Source organism: Struthio camelus, chromosome 6, assembly GCF_040807025.1.
Source record: "Struthio camelus isolate bStrCam1 chromosome 6, bStrCam1.hap1, whole genome shotgun sequence".
Lineage (NCBI taxonomy): Eukaryota > Metazoa > Chordata > Aves > Struthioniformes > Struthionidae > Struthio > Struthio camelus.
This window is the reverse complement of record NC_090947.1, coordinates 38,062,260-38,084,794: the sequence shown is the minus strand read 5'-3', so window position 1 is coordinate 38,084,794 and position 22,535 is coordinate 38,062,260. Positions and strand designations below refer to the sequence as shown.

The window sequence follows — 22,535 nt, the reverse complement described above, 5'->3', positions numbered from 1 at the left end:
TGAGGTTTGGATACTGAGGGAAAACGATGCCTCCTAGAATGATTGTTCTGTTGTGAGTAACCTGAAAGTTGCCTGATGTTATTAAAGGCTGTGCCCTTTGCCAGGTCAGCGTTAATGCATATGCAGAATGATAGCCCTTAGCTTCTTCCTGTTGTGCTCAAAGCACTGAGCTGTGAAATAATGCTTTGAGTTCATCACGGATGCATAACACAGTCCCCCTAATGTGATAAAACTCCTTTTGGTATAAAGCACAATTGCACAGAATGCAAATGGAAGCACACAATGAGTGTACTTTATAAATTGCATAATAAAATAAATGTTCGTTGTTACTTTAGGACTCTAGTGTTATCCACAAATGTCTATGGATCTTAATGGAATAAATACAGTACCTGAAAGTGGAGAATACTAGAGCTTATTTTGGCCTGAATTGCCTGATTATTGGAACTTTTTATTAGAATTTCCTGTAAAGCTCATTTATTGAAATAATTAGAAACAAACTCTTCAGATCCACTTTGCTAGGCTAATCTTCTTTACAAATTGCCACTCTAAAGTAATTTCTAGCTCCCTATCCTAAGAAACTTTATCACAACAAAGAAATGCAATATTAGGTTTTAAAATTAATACATGATAATCTGATGAGTATTGGACAGCACATAATGAGCTTACGCTTTCGCAAGCAACTGAGAAAACTATCACTGAAATGAAGGAGGAGATTTGGTGCAACTCTAAATTGTTTTGGATTATGTTTGCTACAAAAGAGGATATCTTGCCCTCTGGTATCTAGTTTGCAGTTGAGCAAGGTAAATAGTGCTGTGACTCCTTGGAAGGGTGTATTCAGTTCTTAAGGAACGGAGGTTGAACAGAGGTCATCAGGAATGGATTTTTTTTAGACTTAAAACAGTGCTAGAGTGCTGCACACTGTGGCTCAGACTGAGGTAAGTATAGAGAACTAAGTGCAATGTTTTGGCTGAACACCTCTGAAAGCACAGCTGATTGGAAATGCTGGACACTGGAACGTAGGTAGACTTTTAAATTTTCTGACTCTGGCCAGACATACAAAGAGTTGACCAGTTCTCGTTGCCCAGTAATCAGCGGCTCAGTAGATGCAGACAAGCTAATGCCAGTGTAGTGATGGCATGCAAATCATTCTAGCTTTTCTACAAGCAAAGTGCAGAGAGTAGACAACATAATGCCTTATTTTTCAAAGATTGCTGAGACACTCCAGTAATTCGAGGCCAGGGACTTCCCTGCGAAGTGAAAGGAGCGTGGAGGCCAACGTGCAATTTTTCGGTTTGTTCTTGCACAAACACGTGTGATACTCTGATGACGATTGTAGCATGCCGCTCGATTGTCGCTGACAGCCAAGGAGCCTAAGCAATAGCATCACGGCTTCATGCAGTGTGTGCATCTCCCATGCTGCACAGAGCTGTTGCATGCAGCACCGCAAGCCGTTCTGGCTCTTGCAAGATCCTGGTTAAGGTACAGGCCGCTCTGGTGGAAATCCGCACAAGAGTATTTGAAGTTTCGTTTCACTAGCTCCATGTGACCGACACTTTTCTTTCGTTCACGGTGAAGATGGGCTAAAGCATTTCAGAGTATCTAGATGCTTCAAGCTGAGCCACTACACACCCAAGGATGTGTACGTTCCCTTGCTGCCTGCCAGCTCTCAGTGCCGTTTATTGTAGAGATTGCTTTTAACATCACTATTTCTTTCCTCTTTCCTCTTCCCTAACTGTCATTTCAGTCACCTGTGCCCTTCCTCAGATCCTCTCTCAGCCATGTGCCAGCTGCCTCTTCTGCCCCCTCCTTGATGAAGAGCTGGCATATGACCTTCCCAAGTTTGTAATGTCACTGTTATTTCTTTTAATTCTCTTTGGAAATGAAGTCATTTGAAGCTGCTGGGAGAATGGCGGAGATGATGTGAAGGAAATTGTTATGCAGCAAGATTAGATGCCCTCAGAAGATTTCTAGCTGTGGAGTTGACTCCATAAGGTGCTTCCTGCTTCTTGCTTTTGGATGCTGGCTGTGCGCTCACTGGCTTTCTCGCCAGTGGCCTCACAGGCAAGAAGGTTGAAACTGTGTACTTAAAAATTAAGTTTCACTGAAATATTTCTCAGAAAAATACTGTAGTATTTACTATCTTAGATGAAAATCATTTAAATCTAAAAAATTTACTGTTTTCTGTGTGATTGGACCAAACATGATGTGTAACTTGTCAAGTGAGTTTGAGCTTTTCAGTGCTGAATGCATTTACAAAGCAGATTTACCTCTCTTTTTGTTACATATTTTTATTATTTTTGCTTGAATGGTAAATGCATGTATAAATTTATACCCCTGGACACAGACAGATTTCTGACTAGCAATTTCTTACAATATTTTATATCTTCCTATAGACATTTTCATAGCAGATAAACAAAGAATTAAGCTTTGCTGCAGAGCGAAATGGAAGAGATCTGATATGCTTGCCATATGGAGGATGAGAATTTCAAAGCATAGCTTAGTATGCCACCGGGGGTGAAGAAAAGAGGGGCAAGCAGTGTCACTGCTCTGCACTTGTAAGAGAATACGGAGGTGTGATTTCTTTGCTTGTTGCAATGCAGGTCTATGATTGATGTGTGCTGGTAGCCTCGCTCTCAATTGCACTGTAAGTTAACACAAACAGGAGCTTTTAAAAGTCATTTTATTTGTGCTAAGCCTTATCATGAAGTTCAGTACCTTACAGAATAACACGTTGCCCTCTTCATTCACCTCTGGCGCTCCTCCAGTGGAGCTATCGAAAATCTTGGGCAGTTCAAATCCAATTTCTTCTTCAAACCATAGTTTGCCTAAGGTAAATAAAAGAAGCATATGCCATAGGCAAGATTTTTCTTCAGTAGAAGTGCCTGAAGTTAATTGAGCAAAACAAAGCTAACCTTCTGCAGTTGTACTGCCTCGTGAAAAGTGCTAAGTTGCTGGCCCCAAACCCCTGAATTCCCCTCTTCAGAGACAATACGCAAAACTGAGGTTATAATTATGCTATAAATACCAGGATGATTAAAGGTGGTGTGTGGGAAATGTTCCCACACTGTCTCAGCGCTGCTTCAGTGATGACCCTTCATGTAAAGCCCACTTGCTACCAGAGTTGAGGTCAATCTTCTAGTTCTGTCAACAAGGGTGTCTATTTTAAACCAGCATTAAAGAACTATTTGTATGAGGTAGGTAAACACCTCACGTAGCAGTTCAGCAAATGGTAATCTGCCGGGTACTCACATTCTTAACTGCAGGTTTCTCTTTAAGGCACCTTAATTCACATTCTGGTGGTACCTGCCTTTCTCTCTTTACTATATGTGGAATAAACTTTGGTGCCTTGATCTCAATTTAGCTGAGCAAAGTAGAGGGTGAGAGCGTCCCTTGCAGTGTAATCTGAGGAGTACTGCACTAAGAAGTGAGCTTTGTAGGGGGACCAATGATCAGCCAAATGAACCCTGTTTGCGGCAGGGGTAGGGTAAAGCATCGTGGCCTTGGTGAAGCCAGTGGTAAGCAGGGGTCAAGCTTTCGTCCCAGATGCTTTGATCAGTAGGTTAATTCCCAATAATTCACAATTGCTGGCCACAGACGTCATTTGTGGAGCTGAGGCAAAAGTGAATGTGCTACAGCCAGTACCTGAAAATCACAAAAAGTATTTTCTACCAGCAGATATTGATGCAAAACAGCATATTTTTCTCATTTGTCTACTGTAGAACTAGCCAAGACTTGGGTTTCATTACTTCTAATGATTTGTAGATGTTTCTTGTTCATGACTGATTTCCTGCTCACAACTTAACAGTTTTAACTTTTTAACCATCAAGTGATCCAGAATTATTTCCTGGGAATGCACGATTAGCATCTGCTGCTTAAAAAGATGTGTAGGAGAATTTTAACTCATTTGTTTACTGCAGATCAAGATGGGTCCATTTTCCTATATGCAGGTGCTAATGTGTCAAAATTGTCTCCTAAAAATAGACATGTACATGGTGGTTCCCCTTTGATCCTTTCCTTTACATTTGGCCAAATAGGAAGATTTTCTTCAAGGACCTTTTTTCTTAGTGAAGTGACAATAATAGGATCTGAAATCTGGAAACAATAGGTTCTTCCAGCAGCCTTACAAGAGTCCTGTAGACATTATTCTCATAGATTTGTTTATTTAAACCACTGGATATTCCACAGCAAAGGAAGATTCACAATACAGTTCTAAAATCTTGCAAAAAATACAGTTTTCTATTACATTTCATGCTTTTTTTTTTTTTTCCATGGGAGCTCATTTCTGAAACAGGGCTGGAGGAGGGTAAAAATGAGTAGGGAAAAGGAGCATTAAGATCTGTTTTGAAAATGAGACTTTAAAGCACCAAATACGCATTAGTAAAACTTAAAATTGGCTTCATTAACTCCTCTGAATTATGTAGGCATTAATAGGATTCTTACTATTATTTCATATAATTGTTTATAGTAGTCTTTTGATAGGGCTTTATTTATTTGTGGCATTCGAGCACTGCATTGATGGGACTCATTAAATGTAATGGAATTTGGCAATTTATCACACAGATTAAACGCTTTTTCCACATCACCTCTACTCACCCTTTCTTTTGGAGAACATCTTTGGCATATATCAGACAGAATGATTTGCACAAGTTTTCTTATAAACAGCAGTTCAAAACCTGTATGCCTCAACCATATAAGGAAGGCGTGCAATTCAGTGTTCGACCACCAGTCCTTCTTATTCTCTTATTTTTATTTTAATGCTCTTTCAGACATTTAGCTGTTAGTTCTTGTTGCAAAAAAAAAAAAAAAAAGTTTGAAGATTCATAGAGTAGTATAGCAGCTTTTTAAAAATCAATAATTGGCTTTATCTAACCATATTTTATCAACTACCTTCAAAAGGTGCTGTAGAGGAGCTTTTCAAATACTAAAATGTTCTATTATTCAAAACAATTGTAACATTAGCAATATATAGAATAATGTATTCCCATTGGTGCATAATGAGGTTGTAAATTCCTTCAAGGGTTCTGGCAACATTATAAACCACCAGAGCAACCCCCTTTTTTTTTTTTTTTAATATTTCCAAAGTCACATCAAGGAATTTATGCTGCTTTTGAAGCTATTTTCCACTTTAGAACATGGTAGGACAGCAATTAAAGTACCGCAGAGAGCAGCCTGGCCGTATGGTAAGTGTACAGGGTAGGCAATGGAAGACACCAGCAAATCATTCAAGATCCTGTTGCTTCTGAAGTCTGAATCACTGAAATCACTTGAAGGGGCAACTCGTGGATTTTCCTCAAAGAATTGGCTGTAGTAGTTGTATTTTTTATCAAAAGTCAGGTTTTAGTTAAGGAGTCCCTCAGTTTCAGGTGTGTATCTGTGCTCATAGTCAACAGAACTGAACAGCAGGTTAATGTAAATTTGTGAAGACAGCTCTCTGCATGAAAATACCTCCACCTCACGGTGTGCTTGTCTCTGTATTAGGAGTTATATCTTACTGATTGTGTTGTTGGTGATTTGAGAAATGTTTAGGCCAGCAGGCATTCATCACTAATTGCATAAAAGTAAAAATTACAAGGTGATCTAGAGGAGGGCAGTAGAAGTGGTCACTCAGAAAAGGGTCACTTATGAGACATGAAAGAGTGGCAGAAGATTCATTAATGGTTTGAAGTGGTTAAAGATCTCAAGGTTTCTCTGCAACTGTACTCTCTTCTCCCTTCTCTGCCATCCAGCATTATCAGGGTAGTAAATTATGTCATATCTGGACTATATTGATGGCAGCCATATGATGATGACCTGGACTGAGGAGTCTGTAACTTTCTAAGTCTTTAGATTTGACTTTGGGGTTGTCACGTGAATAGGTGTTTTGAAACAGCTCTTTGAATTGCATTTTCCCTATGAGAACCTTGTTCCTGTGAGTATGTTTTTTCACTCTAGGAATTTGCTATCTTTGTGCTCTACCTCCTCTGCGTGAAATGGGAGGAATTTTCCTACAAAATCCCCGGGAGTTCTTTAGTCACATCTTCCATGGTGGAAATGTTTGGCATTTTTCTGTGTTTTCCTGTCGCCCACTATGCAAATACGTATGCTTTCTTAGATTGTTCCTGCCTGAGGAAGGAGGCAAGTCGTTAGATGGGGTGAGGAAGAAATAACCCATGACCTTGTCTGAAAGCTGTATGTGAGCCTCTCGCTTTTGTTCAGCCCCCACTGGATGGCCTGAATTGCTTGTGACTGATGTGCAGTAATCAATCACACTGTAAGCTTTCCCAGCTATGAAAGGGAGACACGGCTAGGATCGTTTCAAAGTACTGTTGCCTAGATAATTTTTAAAGTTGTCTCCACTAAAGCATAGTATCTTCTACATGTGAAATCATGAGCAGTGACTAAAGACATTTTCACCAATGAAAAGAATTAACTGTATGGACACTTTAAAACCACCCCTGATGCATTCTTCAAAGACATCAACATCTACGTTTTTTGGAACCATCACGTTGTACAAGTTCATATCCATCAGTTTAAAAAAGGGAAGGTTCTTGTCCTTTGTTGAGAACAGTCTGCACAGAACACAAACTTTGCTGTTTGCAAAATCTGCCTTATTTGTAGCTGTTACCATTTAAGCAGGTACTTTTTCCTAATCCCTGGGGGAGAAGGAAGATTCTGCGGTCATTAGTGTGCAGAATTATCTCAAACACAATGGATTTTCCTCATGACAAATCACACACAATCTCCATAGCAACCTCACATAATTATGCGTAAGATTTCAATGTAGTAACAAAACTAAGCATGGCAGGAGTTGTAAAGAATAGCTATGTAGGGTGAGACAGATGTGGGAGTAGAAGGTGTAGAGAAAGATTGAAAAGCAACTATTCTAAGAGGTAAAAAATGAACAAAAGACAGAAAGATTGTCTGCTTTGTGTTGTGCAGAGTGGCGATTAAGTCAGTACATTATGTAGAAATTGGAGACTAGGGGCTCAAATATCTCCTAATAACATGGAGGTTCCTGTTGGTGCCACAACAGTTAGAGGAATGTCAGCAGCAGTTTTACCCTACTTTCATAGGATTATAGTAGCTGTGAAAATGATCTCTGAGTTGTAACTTGGTGTGCAAGAGCTAAACACGGCAGTAGTTTATTTTTCCAAATTTTGTTTCAATCTGTTTAGATATCTTTGATTCATGGGAGCCTAAAAATAATATGTGGAGCTTTGTTGTCATCCTTTTATATATATATATTTCTTTATTTTTCTTTAGAATTCAAAGATTGCTCATAACTTCCATGTGAGCAAGTTGTGAGTGAAGGCGGAGGGCTAGGGCCTTCTCATAGTAGAAGTCCTGCACTATTTTTTCTTTCTTACTATGGCCATAATACTTTGCATAGCATCCTAGATTAATTGCCAACCCTCTTAAGAATATAATCACTCTGTATCTTTATCAAACATGTTAGCAGTGTAAATGCAGTAAGTAGATTATATATTATGCTTATGTATTCCAGTACTGATGAACCCAGTGAGCCCATTGGGATCCAGCTAAGAGGTAAGGGCAGGTAGGAGGCCTTGCGAACTTTCAGCTTCAGCAGTAGTGGAGGATTCTCAGCAGATGCAATAATTAAGTTCATATTTCAAGAGTATGCTGTATTAAGACATTTCTGTGATTAAATTATGATGATGATGATTTGCTTTTAATTATCAGGGCCTGAGCCAGAGCTCAGCATCTAACCTGGCTTTTCTGAACTCAGTCAGGAACTTTGACATTGGCTTCAGCTGATTTTGATTAACAGCATATAAAAATGGTATAATCAGTTCAATTAACTTTTTATTTAAAAATAGGGGAAATGGTGGTAAACTACACTGATACATAAATTTCCATTCAACTAATTCCATTCATGCAATGTTATGTGCTTTAGATAAATTCAAAAATTTATTTCAGTCTAGGGCAAATTTAAGGTGTGATAGAAATGGATAACTCCTTATGTTTTTATATTTTATGCAGTGATACAACTTGACTTCCTCTAATAGCAGATTTTAGGGATGGCAGAGGTGGTTTTTGTCTGTCACCCCTATTTACACAATCACATTGCTAATTTTTCTTACTGAAGACTCTCAGTTTTGTTCACAGGAGATGAAAGAAGTTAAATGAGGAATCGATCATGATTCTTAACCCCTGTTTTTCTTTTCTGTGAGCAATTATTACTACTTTACGAATCCTACGTGAAACCAAACTGGGAAGTTTCTCTGCTTTTACACCTTCCAGGCTTCTAGAGACATCATCTTTTGCTCTTCAGGACTCCTGCATCTTACCTTTATTTAACAACTAAAGGTCTTGTCTTCTGAAGACCTGGCAGATAGCCTCCGCTCTTACCTTACAGCAGATAGCTGTTACTTTGGGCACCTCAAAAACAAATGTCACAGCATCGTAAACACCAAAGCATCTTTTTGGGGGCAGGTGGTCTGCTCAGGATCTCTCCCCTCTGACTAGCAGTTGGGATGCTGAGCACCCTTACTGTCTCCCAGCTGAGGCGAACCTTGCGCATTTCTGTGTTCTCGTGTTTGTAGCTCTGCCCCGGTGCACTCTTGATTTTTCCCACAAAGAACAATCTGCCTCTGGCTCTGAGTTAGAAATATACCATTTCTCACTGAATTACTTTTGTCTACAAACTCTGCAATTATCAGAAAACAACTGAGCTGTGTGAAAATGCTGAGTAACAAGCTGACCAAGTGTTATGGGTAGTTAGTAATAAAGGAATTGTCTGAACTGTTGATGAATCCTGAGCGCAGGTGTAAGCAGCTGCTTTTTTTTCATTTGAATGTTTAATAGACCTGTAACTTATTGCCCAGTGTCTGTTGCCATTGGGCCATGTGGTGGTCAATACTTAGAAGCTACATCTAAGGACAGCATTTAAAGTCTATGCCCTGTGATTCCTTCTTCTCATGAGTATCTAAACATTTGCACAACCAAAGCGCACTGAGCTGAAGTGGGATAGCCTCAACCGTATCATGATAAACTATATTAACTGTAAGCCAGTTTTCCCTAGGATTCTATGGCTTTTGGTTCTGTGGACTTGCATTAATGTGAACTAATTGTCTTGAACCATCTTTTACGGAACCCTCAACATTTTACTGACATCTGTTTTTAATATATGTTATTTCTATTGTGTAAGTTTACGAATATTAAGTATTAAAAGAGGTTTAGAGATATTTCATACATTAAATGTACAACTTTTTTGTACTGTTCAGTTAAAATCCATTCCAGATGAAGCGAATGTGGCCAAGTAACATAAAAGTAATGAAAGTTTGCCTAAGATTTTATAGAAACAAGGAAGCAAGTACTGCATCCTGTTGAACTCTATTAATATTTCATACCACAAGATATTCTGCCTGCTAATGTAAAACATAATAAGATGATTTGTCAGTAGATACATGCCAAACTTTTTATTCCACTCTCAGTCCATTTTATTTGCATATAAAGTGGCACATTTACCCTCAACAATAACTAGTCCTGAAGGAATGATATTTAAGAGGAGAATATAATTAATCTATTCAGGTCATAAACATTTTCTTTAGGGCAACAGGCAGCCATTTAAGACAACCTTCATAATCATTCATGTACATCAGTAAAACATTTTAGAATGGTGTTAGCAAAGCTGCAGATAGCCAAAATATTGTCAGTTTATTCCAAGGAAATGTTTATGTTTGTCTTACACAACATTTTGAGAATTATCTTAAGAAAAAATCCCTTTGTATCTTTTATGTTTGGCTATAAGTTGATGTTGCATTCCATTCCTTAGTGTGCTTAAATGATGCCTATATTATGTTTCTGTTCATTTTATGTCGTAGCTCAAAAAGCGTACAGCAATTCTGCTATTTTTCAAATATTATGACTGCCTGGTATGGAAAGTAGTTATAAAGCTACTTAATATTTCTAATTATGATGAAAGGTTTTCAGCAGGTCTGCCAAAAGAGAAAGCATTTTCCAGAGACGTTTTCATGCTACTCAGTCTTGGGAGTCTTGACACATTGTTTTATGAACTTTAATTGTTCCAGTATTTTTCAGAAGTTAAATAGATTGAAGAGAAAGGAAGAGAGGAGAGAATTGGATTGGACAATGTATAACTAAAGGAACACTTTGGTCTATTGTAATATTTTACCCTCTTGTAACACATTAACATAAGGTGCAAGCAGGGTGCATACTGATTGCAAATTCACAATGTAGAGGAAATCAGTTGATATTTAGATATAAAAAGCCAGGTTTGTATGGTCATAGATGGAGATCCAAATCTGTTTAAATTTTCCCATACCCATGTTTGCTCTGGAGAGCAGTATTTTGCACAGTGCTCCAATTTAAACCTTCTGGCCCATTTCCATAATGCCAGTGCCGCAGACCATATACTAATTCGTATTCCAGGAGGAGGAGTCAGCATATCTGTAGTGCACGCAGTGCACTCATTCGCTGAACTATAAGACTATTTTCTCTCCCTTTTCAGGCTGAGCACATCCTCTCTCTTCTGCTTTTAGTTTCTAGCAGTGAGGAGAACAAGGACCCAAACCCTGTTCTTTCGTAAGGAAGTCTTCCAAAAGTTCAGTCTTTTGCCACTCAGTCTGCATAACCTTTGAGAATTTCGCAGAAAATCCCTTCAGTTTGGTTCTACTGATGTTAGAGTTTCCAAAATGTGGGCTTTTCACTTCCTAAGAGGCAATGGTCCCTGTACCAAGAAGTCTGCAACGTGGTAACTGCAGGAGACAAGTGGGTAATAAGCAGGGGGTGTGTGAGAGAACATGTGAGCAGGCAGTCATAGCTGCCTGAGTTTACATATGACTGTATTTTAACATAATATTTTTAAAAATGGAAAAATGGAGAACAGTGGTAGGTAGTCTCCAAAACCTCTTATCAATAAACTGCTTAAAAGCACTACATGTACAATGCAGTGCTTAAAGCACTACATTGCTGTGGGATGGGCTGAAGTTGAGTATGCACTCAACTCCTGTTAAAGCCAATGAAAGTCCTTTATGGAGCTATAAGAATTAAAATGCTTTATTCTAAAAATACTTTTTAAATATTCACTTTATTTTCTTACTCATTCCCAAAAGGGCCAACAGATATTATTTAAGCCCAGAAAGTGCATAGACTCTGAGACTTTTCTGAGGCGTCATTATTATCTTATGATAAATGGACTCACCACACATAGAGAAGTCATAGACAAGAAACAGTCACAGGAGTGAATATGAAATAGCTGGTAATTACCAGATCACAATACAATGCAAACCTTTCAAATGTTGATTAGCCATAACTAATTATATGATTTTATCATCTTTATAATCTGTTTTGGATGTTGTGTGGAAGTAGCAGGAGAAGACAATGGCACATATTTAGCCCATCAGAAACCACTCTGATATTGCAGCTGCAGCAAGCGATTCAGTCTGATCTTTAAACTTCAGTTTTGCTTTAATGTCCTGTTCCCAACAAATTCGGACTGTTCTCAATGCAGCGTCAAAGGACTCGCCACAGCAGAAGATCAATTTGTCATGCTCATATTATCAATGCACTTGGAGTTGGAGGGAGGCAGAGTTCAGCTGGAGCTTGCTAGTCAGAGGAACTGATGGCCGAATATCTGTGCCATAAGGTAGATGGATTGGTGTCAGGGTGTGCATTTTGCTGGGTGAAGGAGAAAAAGCATACAGCCACTTTATGTGAACTGTGCTATTTTCCTTGTGGTTGGATTTTTAATAGTCAAACATGTAATTGGCCAAACAGAGGACTGCACAGAGAAAAGCGAGAAGGCTTTAGGGACAGAAACGTCTTTCTGAAAGCCATGCATCTGCTGGTGACTTAGGCCTTCTCTGGAAACGTGTTTCTAATTTTAGTGTATCAGCGGGAAAGAAATTCTGAGCCTAAGCTGGGCTGAGAGGAATGTTTTACATATATATATCGGTTTCAGGCTCTTGAGTTTTTAGCAGCTTTTAAAAATGTAATCACATTTATCATGTGAGATCTTCAGGTTCTCTCACTCTTAATTTTCTACTGACACCCCCGTGCCTATCTCGTCGGGCCCAGGATGATTCCCGTGCGGCGCGTAGCGCTGAGCAGGTGTGCGGTTGCGATAGGGCTGTTCTCCTGGCAGCTTTTCATCCTCTGCCCTGCTCCGTGCTGCGCAACGGCTTTCGCCTTCCTTTTCATCAAGCCCTGGATATACCATGATGGGAGCACAGTGGGGTGGATTGCAGGAAGCAAATGGCAAAGCAGGCAAGTAGAAGGTAACTGGATTTCCTTTAGCCCCATCTCTGCAAATTTTCACTGGAATAAAGTGAGTTTCAGCAGCAGTGAAATTCATTGCTTCTTTACTAAGCTCTCAGAGGAGGCTTTCTGTCTGCAGTGTGACAGGAGAGGCATGGCCTAGAGAAAATCAATGATGAGGCAATTGAGACCAGGGAGCTGCTTCTGTGAAGTGCAAACTTATCGCTATCCTAGGCAGATAATAAGAATCGTTCCATTTACACTGCAGAAACTTGTTCAAGACAGCAGCGTAGGTGTAATAATGGACTTTGCTTTTGGAATTGGCAGCAGGTTATTGAGGTAATCCTCAGGCAAACACTGCTCCCTGGACTTTTCTCCCTATTTCATGAGAGGTCATGTCTTCCCTGAAACCCGAAGGCTTTTGGGGCCTCTTGAAATCTTGAGCCTTTAGTAAAAGGGCTCCATGAACCTGGGTCCCAAGAGCCATACAACTCCCACCAAAGGAGAAGGCTCAGCCTATCACGCACTATTGTCAGCAGCAGAAAAGCTGTTTAGGAGCCTATATAAATGAAAAACATAAAAACTCTTTGCCAGTCACCGTTTTCCCTCCCATGACGACAACAACATAGGCAGATTTAGTTACTGTAATCCTATGGAGGCTGAGACTGCTTGCTCGCGAGGTCGGTCCTTATTATTTTCTCCAGTTAACCAAGAAACCTTACTTTACCTGGGATGCTGCCCAGGTTGGGAAGGGCTATGTGGACATTCCTGTGATGACAGATATAATTTGAATCTTTCAGGATACTAATTTTTTTTTTTGAATCATACCTCTAGGTAATCACTATTAAACCATGATGCTTTGCTGGCCTTTGAGAGGGATGATGATGTTTCCTTTCTCCTCCCTCTCCTTCATTATTCCATCCATCATTTCCCAGCCCAACTGAGCTTTCTGTCCCTGTACTGGGCTGCTGTTGGGAGCTGGGATCCTTCTCCCTACAACTGAGGAGGAGATCCTACCCCACATCACACCTCTTTCCTCATGCCTTGCTTCTTTGGCGCCTCCTACTTCTTCCTCACTCCTGTAGGAGAATATATTTATTATTCCTTCTGTCTCCCTGAGAATGATGTAATGCCAGAGACTGTACAGCAGAGAGGGAGATGAAGGCCGTCACCCATCGGTGATGCAGCACAGCACTGCTTAGGGCATAAGGTTGGTATTGGTACTATCAAGAAAACTATGCATACTGAAGAATACTAGTACCTAATCATATTCTTGCTATAATATCATTGAAATTTAGAGCATATGTTACTGTTCCCTATGTTCTCATTCTGATAGAAGGAGAGAGCAATGTAAAAAAATACTGGTGACTTAGAATGAGCAGAAGTCTTCAACAAGCTCGGATGAAAGGTCAAACTCAGTTGGGTTCAGTGCTACCTTTTAGTTATTAGAAGCCCCACAAGAAACTAGATGGCTGCTTAAGGGACTCAGGAATTTCTCTAACTCCTGCACTAAAATTTGCCTGTTCTTCTATTTTATTGAAACAAAGGATCAGGACTTCTCCAGCTCCGTTCTCTCTTCATCAAGCTCTTTTATGCATTTTCAGTTCAAAGAAATGAGAAATGATTACCTGGTGCATAATATTTATGGTATATAGGAAGGTGGAAGGCTGTCAGGTTATTCCACATGAAAGTCTGGGGACAGTGTGAGGTTAAAATCTGTTCGGAAGAAGTCAGTTTTGAAGGGTCTGCTCACTTGTAATGGGAGTCTCTTGAATAATTTGAAGTTTCTCCTGAGTTCTTAATGATACACCTTCAGTGTTTCTTTACAAATGCTTTTGCTTTATTACCTCTTATGAAGCTCCCAGGACTCCTAGTGAAATTTGTTCAACTGCTTGCAATCACGCCAGCCCACTCACCGATCCCCATGAAGGCATGAACAAAAATTCCAAAATGTCAAATGCCACAGATGTTTTTTTGTTACCTCTGGAATCCAGAATTCCTGTGCTAGTCCTCATCCAAGTCCAGTCTTGTTTATGACTTACAAGTAGAGCAGCGTATTTGTTTTTTATTAAGCAAAAGCCCATGAGACCAATTTTAAAACAAAGCTAGAAAATGCACAGGAGCCTAAATATCTGTCATTTCTGTAATGCTCAAGAGTGTCCTGCAAGTCATAATGCGACTGATAAGTAACGCAATTGATGATACATACTAATCATGTCAGGATGGCTAAAATGGTCTGTTAATTCATTTCTATCCTTTCTTAGGATGTCAAGGATCTAATACATTCACTTTAACTATCATAATGATGAATTGCATACTTATTAAAAAAAGGAAACTGCTTATTCATTAATCAAAGGTTTTTTTTGTTAAAGTAGATTTCTTTGAAGTATTTATGGCCTAGATGGATAATATGGCTATTGCTACTGTTCTTCCCGTTTCAACCCTCTTACACCATTAATAGAGTCAATGACCAGATCTTCAGTCAAGCGAAATAGAAAATAGACACTTGAATTGTTTCTTGTTTATTGAATCGTTATTATTTGTTTTAAACATGGAGGTTTTATTGCATGTTAATATTTAACATAACACTAACAACCATCAAGATGAAATGAAACATCTGCAGTAGTCAGCTTTTGGCTGATGCATTTTAGAAACTCACAGGTTGACTTACATCTCTTGAACTATTGTGGCAATAAAATATGTTTAAAACAAAGATGACCAGAAATCTAGCCAAAACAAATGATTACAGTTTTCAGGAAAACACGTGCTCCTTAAAGAAACCGTGCTGAGTCTTAATCTCGCAAACGATTGCACATATGTGTGTTTCTGTGTGTGCAGATTTCTGCCAGCCTGGGACAAGAATTTGCCTACATGGAGTAAAAATTGCAGGCATCTCCAATTGCAGTCGTCTCCTAGCTCCTTCCTCCTCATTCTGCCATTGCTATGAAAGAAATGAAGTTTTCATCTCCTCAAAGAGGTGCCCATTCCACAGTTCCAGAGTTTAAGCATCTGACTGGAGATGCCTTTATCCCTGATTTCTATAACATACTGAGGAAACAGAATATTTCCAGTTGCAGTTCCCAGGCTGGAAGCTTCGGTATCACTCCCTGCTGATGCACACTTCCATTTGTGGCTTTTTTTCCTGCACAATTTTGGGGGTGTGGTAGAGTAGTAAATTATACATTTTTATGAAGAAATTCTTTTATGGATGTATGCAGATTCATAGATTTGCACATAGAGATACCAAATTACATCATCAAGTAATTTTACTTATTATAATGTAGTTTTCTGAAGAAAGTTGGAGACACTGGCAAATTTGTTGCCCAAGTTTAGAAACCTGGCCATTGGTTTGTATTTTGTAATTGAATAATATGAATGATCCCCAAGGACATGTAGCTGTTTGGCTGGGGGGTTGATTGTGTGCTCTAGCAGTCTTCAATAGGCGTCCTAGCAAATTGGTCCTAAGCAAACAAAATAGAAATACTGACGAATGTTAGGTAAGGAAGTGGCTTCGTATTTGCTCCTCCGATTTGCTCCTCCGATTTGCTTTTAACTGTTAGTAATAACATGCTATCCTTGTGCTTGTCACCCTGTGAAAATTGTGGTATGATGACATTGAGGCATCTGCATTTAATTCAAACTTCAGCCAGTTTCGTTGGCTCCAAAGGTTAAATGAAATAATGCAGCTGCAGCCTTGGCTAGAATAGATGCTGGAACAGATCTAATTACTCATATGGATATGAGGCTCCATTTTGCCTTACTTCACTGAAGGCTTCTTGACTTCTGGACAGCTAATGACACAAGCTATACGGCGGTGACATTGTCATGTACAAGCAAGCAACAATATTCCAAATAATACCTAACATTATGTGATCAATTTGAAGTTGAGCATCTATTTATTTTAATGGGCTTATTTATTTCGTTCAACCCCTAGAAGCTATTATTGACGCTGGACCATTGCTTGTAATTGCTTCACTTAAAAAGCACATTTTGAAGCTTGCAGTTGTTGTGATGATTGTTAAATTATTGGTTGCATAACGAATAACAAAGAGTGGCTTCTTTCTTTGCACTTCTTGAATTTTCAACCCAGCAAATGCTTGAACAATAAGTGAGCTGTCCCAGGGAAGACACACTTTAATAATCAGTTTTGTTATGCAGCGCCGACCTACACAATAGCAGCAGAGCCACTGAACATTTAATGGGCCTAGCAAGGAACGCAGCTGGTCCTGACACTTGTCCCTATAGCGTAGAGTTAGCAACATATACCCAAGACAGCCCTAGTGATTGTTGTGCCAAAAAAGGTGTTGGCCCCTGTATGTGTTCTTAGCATGAAGGTGCGTTTGATTCCCCACACAAGGGGCTGGGATCCTTGTATGAACATTTCTCTGTGCACTGCTGTGTGAGTCAGTTGCCACTTCCAGGATAGTCCTGGCTTTTTTTCAGCAAAATATATTCTCATACGAATCTCTATGTAAATGCCTTCCATTTAGGTAAACTGTGGAGTCACAAGCAGCATTTATTTTGCCCTGATTAGAGGAAAATAGATTGCTTTAGATAGAAAGTGTGTTTTGCAGCGTGTAAGCACGTTGGATAAATTCCACGCTTCGCACTTCCTGCAGAATATATTGAGGTGATATAAATTTCATGTCAGTCGCTTAGCTTTCCTTTTTCATTTACTTAGCAGTAATGCAAAGGGAAAGTACTTGGCACCCTGCATCAGGTGTTGAGGCGTACAGACTGCCAGCTGCGTGCCTGCATCCAGCCGCTAGCATTTGCACTGAATTACACAGCCACCAACTTACATCAGTGTTCTGTTTTATTTTTTGTCCTGATCAAAACTTACATCCTGTAGCTCTGCTTACAAGGACTTTAACATTCTGTTGACGTCTATGAATTTGTGAGTGTATTCATTTGAGTCATTGCTCTCATGACTGACGGTCGTTGTACTGGGTGTGTGCAAACAAGGAAAACTGGTCACAGACGCAACTCTGTAAGCCAAAGGTGCTGGGGGTTCATTTGTAAGATTATTACCCTGAATCTATTAACAAAAACCTGCCAAGCAGCAGCAGTGAGCTCTTAACAAGCAGTATGGAGAGCCACGGGGATGCAAGTTTGTCCATGCCTGTTCTTCAGCCGGCTGGCACAGCCCTCAAAGGTGGGAGAAGCTGGCCTTAGACAGGACCACCATCCTGCTGAAATATCTTGTGGTTCATAACCTGTCCTGGGCAGTCAGCAGTAGTAAGCGTGGTATAATACCCTTCAGTAAGTTCATCTTCAGTGGAATAATGCTTCCCTACTCTCTTTCTCTCTCTCGCTCTGTTTCTCATCCCTACTTGCTTCCACATAAGCAGAGGAGTGAAATTTATCATATGAGACTGAAAGGCCAAATCTAGACAATTCTCATCCACTCATTTCTTTGGCACCTCGAACCACTAAACGGTTAGCGGCTCACGCTGTGGCACTGCTGCGATTTTTCCTTTAGGCAGATGTTACTCCTGGAAGGTGAGTTCTGCTAAGAAATGTAAGGCTTTATGATGAACCAAGATTATTAAAGTAATTTAGAGCTGTAAAGAACTATATAAATGCTAAGTGTTATTATTCATGAGTAATCAGCTGAACAATTGACATATATAATGGAATTCCTCTTGCTTGCACTTTTGATGTTAAATGAAAAGAGACCAATAATACATAATGAATTCAGATAAAGCAAAATGAATTTCTGAATTTTGTTTGTAGAGGAGTGCGTACAACAAGCGGCCATCTGCCCATGGAGAAAGGATTAGTGGTCTGGGGCTATTTTTATCCGCTGCTGAGAAAAGCATTTCTCTTCTCTAATTTCCAGTACAGTTCTGCTGCAGGCATTTCTGTGAGGCTGTTTGGGACTCAGTGTAAGAAGGTTGTACAAAGTCAGAAAGCAGAGGATAGAGAGTGGTATTTCAGGTGAACCTAGTCAACAGCTCAGTATGCAGAGATGGCTGCGATGGCCTGATCAGAGCAGGTGAAGTAATAATGCGTGTGGAGTTAAAAGAATCAATGTATATAGAATATTTTAATGAAAGAGAGTGGAAGAGAAATGAAATGAAATGAAATGAAATGAAATGAAATGAAGTAAAATGAAATGAGGTAAAATGAAATGAAGTAAAATAAAATAAAATAAAATAAAATAAAATAAAATAAAATACATCCATACACTTCAGTTTTTTGAGACTCTTATTTATAAAATGACTTGGAGAGAAAGTACCCAACCTAGTTGTTTTCATATTATCGCTGAACCTTTTGGCATATCTCAACAAAGACTGTAGGCTATATTTATTTTCAGAATTGCGGCTTAAGAAAGATTTTATGGATCAAACTGTTAAATATGGTTTTATTTCATGAGCTGCAATCTTGAATAGTTACCCATGCACATGCCAGAGTGGTTGAGTTTGGCAGGGTGCTAAAAACCCTTCTTTCTAGCAGATTATATGAAGAAAACATGATCTGGGTTGTGTAGCCCTCTGGTTTTTGCTGATCTGTTTCTGGACTTCTGAGCAGACGTTTTTTAAGAAAGTAGATAAGATCATTGAATTAGACTGGGGAACAGGCGGTCACTCTTCAGCATGGCAGCTTTCCACTGTCTTTCCTAATAGTCAACTATATTAAAACCCACTATTTAATTTTGCAATAGAAAAATTCTCTTAAAGAAGTGTTCTTAAAGAAGTGTTTGATAATAGAGGGAGAAGCTGGGCCAATACTGTGTATTCTTTCTTATACAATGTTCCTTCTTCACCTCCGCCTAATTCCTTAGTAGTACACAGGCCAGCAGGTCATGACTGTATCTTTACAGGACTTCTAGGGAAGCATATGTTGTATGCAAAATGATAATTTACTTATTTGCAGGCAGCGTTCAAAGATGCAGCACCGTGCAGATTTAGTGAAACGAACATAGAGAAAATGCTGGAAATAGAATTGGGAATTTTTTAAAGCAAAGCAAACAGTAGAAATCTAGTGTTCCTCATATAGATATCCTTGCCTATTTTAATGTCACATATTTCAATTTAAATACTAAGTTTCAGCATAGCGTGTTTGCTGTTATACTTAAAAACATACACACGTACTTTGGCGAACCCGCTCCCGTCTGACTCCTCCTGACTCTAGCAGGTAATACCTGTTGCCCGCAGCCTTCGGCGTTTGCCAGCGTAGTGGCACTTGAGGTCTTTTCTGAATCTTTCCAAGCTCTGTCAGCAAGTAAACAGTCTTGGTATCTCCACACCCAACGGCACTTCAACACCAGAGTTAAAAGATGACTAGTTCTCGGTTGCTGTTGAAGGAGCAGCCTATATCCTGTATCTGAACTGGGGAAGATATTTCGTTTATTATAATGTGAAACGCCTGTTGGCCGAATCTGTTTTCAGCGGCAGCTTACCTGGGGGCGCGCAGGTTGGTTAGCGTGGCTGGAGGCGGCGCGCTTTGGCCGTGTCCCGGCGTGCCGGCCTGGCACAGCAGCCACCGCGGCTGCTCGAGGCAGTGGGAAGGAGGCGGAAGGAAAATCCTTCCTTCCCCACGCTCCTCCCCGGCAAAGCGATGGCGTTCCCGCAGGTGGCGTCAGACGAAACCCTCTGCCCGGCCAGGGGCAGAAAACTGCGTTGTGTCAGCCCCGTATAAAGTTCCCGTGTATGATAAAGTTCCCTGTTTGATAACCGGAGATTGCACAGAGAAATAACATCTGACAGCGTGCAAATAAAATACCTGTCCCTTTGTCAGCGAGGTTTACAGTCACATAAAAACCCCAAAGGAGGAAGAGCAACCGCGCGAGTACAGAGCCGACATGGATCTTACTTGAGTGAAGCTGCTAAGTTGCATTTGGCTGCTGGAGTACAGGCAGGGGGGAGCTAACTGGTAGCACTCGAGGTGTCCTGTGCAGAAACTAAGGGCGCATCAGTCACTTTAACTTGCCATTGATTAGTGCCCGTTACTGGAAAGGCACGCAGGTTTGGCATCTTGCCCTACGCTTAATAGGCGCCTAAGGTGACATCCGGGCACGTCCCGGTTGGGGTTCCAGAGTGCCTAACCACTTCAGCTGGCACTGAGCATGATGTTTATATATTTAAGCTCTAAAGCCTACACAAATAGGCCCAAGATTTAGCGAGGACACAATAATTGCTTTCCTTTCAACAGCAGGTGACGTGTTTCCCACTGAGAAAAATATAATCCTGCTGCTTTTAGTCATAACAGGAGCAACAGGAGAAAAATAGATGAGGAAGCGGGAAATGTCACTAGTTGCGTCCTGGAAATCCCATTCGCAGGCGTGATTGAGCGCTCTGTGCAAAATTAAAACATTAATCGACAGGTCAAAGTTATAGTTTATTGTCCGTGAGCTGCAAGCCACCAAACGATGTTATTTAATCATTAATGTAAATCTGCAAAGTTCAGAGAACAGCGTGAACTCTTTGCCGTTCCCTTTCCGCTCTGCTTGTGCCCCGGGTAGCCCAGCTCGACTGAGCGGGGAAACGTATGCCCAGGGCAGCGCGAGCGCCGGCAGCAGCTTCCCGGCCTGCGCCAGAGGGCAGAGAGGCACAGAAAGGGCTTCGACACCGTTCCTTAGGTTTAGCGAGGGTACCTGACACATGCCGCTCCATCATTTTAATAGATGTTGATAATATTTAACTTCTGTTACTGTATGCCAGTGCGAGTGAACTGTTAAGAGAGAAAGTTTCAAGTTCAGATATCGGCCTGCCTGCCTTTCTCTGTGTTTGGTCTCCTAGACCCTAAGCCTGGAGATCATTTCAAAACTGCAGACTCACTTAGACTGGTAGATTGCTGTCAGACCTTGGTGTGGCCAAGGCAGGAGCAGTACCTTTGTACCGTATGGACTGACTAGTATAATTGGGCTGCATGTTTGCCTGGATCTCTAGGAACTAATATATGCTGATGAAAACAGTGTATATTGATGATACACACGCTGAAATCTCACCAAATATTATGCTACTGTGTCACTGGACTCACGGTGCTATTCACTGGAAAGCAGTCCATTTTACAGACTTTCCCAAAGCTTTGAGGGGATGCAAATAATCGGATGTCTTCATGGAACTAGTTAGTGTTCCCATAAGGACTAGGAGCTAGTAAATACTTCTGGAGTTTGCAGTCGGGTTCCAGAGCTTCCTCTTGGTGGCTCTTATATGTCTCCTGTCTTTGGTGAGCTTAACCACAGGTTATTTTTCAGATAAAGCAGTTATAGCACGTCAATGCTATAAATTAAAATTAGATGAGGAGCAAATCCTCAGCTCTCTCAGCAGAATAGTACATCTCAACATTATTTCAGCTCCCAAGCTAAGTTTATGAGGGACCATTTCTTTTAAGAGTTAAACTCTGCTTTTTTTAAAACAAATGTTTTCACAAGGTAGCTATGTATGTAATCATAGCTAAAAGAACAGTTACCAATCTCTGGAAAGCAGAAAACTCTGCCTTGATTAGTAACTTGGTATTAGATCTGAAAGAACAAGCTCTAATCAAGAGCATTTTCAGAGGCAAACAATCTAAAGACCTCGTGCATGAAAATCTAAAAGATAAAACAATGCAATGATGTGACTTAAGATCTATCAGCTGATAGATCTTAGCAGTAGCCAGTATGGTCTGTCAAAGCAGAAAAATCACTTGTTCCTGAAATGTCACTAGAACTGACTGCCTAAGTCTCTTCTGTAAAGGATCACTGCAATTTTCAAGACCATAACATTAAATCATTTGGGCCTTAACTAAATACACACTTTTAAAATTGGCTTATTTTTCATATATGTGGGTGGGTGGGGGGTATATATAATGCACATACATGCTCAGTAGGTTTCTGCCAGCAGGTTAAGGAAATGAATGGATTCATAATAAAGGTTTGGAAGGACTCCGGAGATCTAGATTTGAGTTGTGATCTTGCCAGAAAAATCAGAGAATGTGACTCATTCAGTGCCTCAGTTTCCCCACTTGTTAAATGGAGCTGCAGCTTGTCTTTCCGGATGTGTCACGGAGATAAATCCAGTTGTCTTTGTGAAATTCTTTGCTCATCTGGCATCACAGGAGCACCTAGAAAGTTTTGCAATGGGAAATGAGAGATTCCATTTGCCTTTTCTTTAATCCTCCCCTGCCACCATATTTCCTTTGTGGCTAGACAGACACTTGCATTTTCAGCGTGCTTTCTGGCCCCAGGCATCCGACGCGTGAGTGCAAACTAACATGAAGGGGGAACTCAGCCATCCACGTAACTGATTGTGTTTTATGTACAGAGGCTGTCTTATTTTACGTTACACGGGATGAATGCAAGTATCAAAGGAAAGGAATTTGGATGCTGT

At 40.2% G+C, this 22,535-nt stretch overlaps 1 protein-coding gene and 1 long non-coding RNA gene across 6 annotated transcripts in view; one reads left to right on the top strand and one right to left on the bottom strand.

The window, feature by feature from the left end:
- Positions 1-22,535, top strand: part of NCKAP5 (NCK associated protein 5) — a 416,795-nt gene that overhangs the window by 122,186 nt on the left and 272,074 nt on the right. The gene's annotated exons all lie outside the window — the stretch shown is intronic.
- On the bottom strand, positions 14,742-19,751 carry LOC138067726 (uncharacterized). 2 transcript variants are annotated; one of them, XR_011142102.1, is made up of 3 exons: positions 19,625-19,751; positions 19,317-19,553; positions 14,742-17,731 (listed from the first exon to the last, which is right to left on the bottom strand). It is a non-coding gene; the product is annotated as an uncharacterized lncRNA (long non-coding RNA). The 2 variants fall into 2 exon arrangements; XR_011142103.1 differs by having other exon boundaries at positions 14,742-17,728.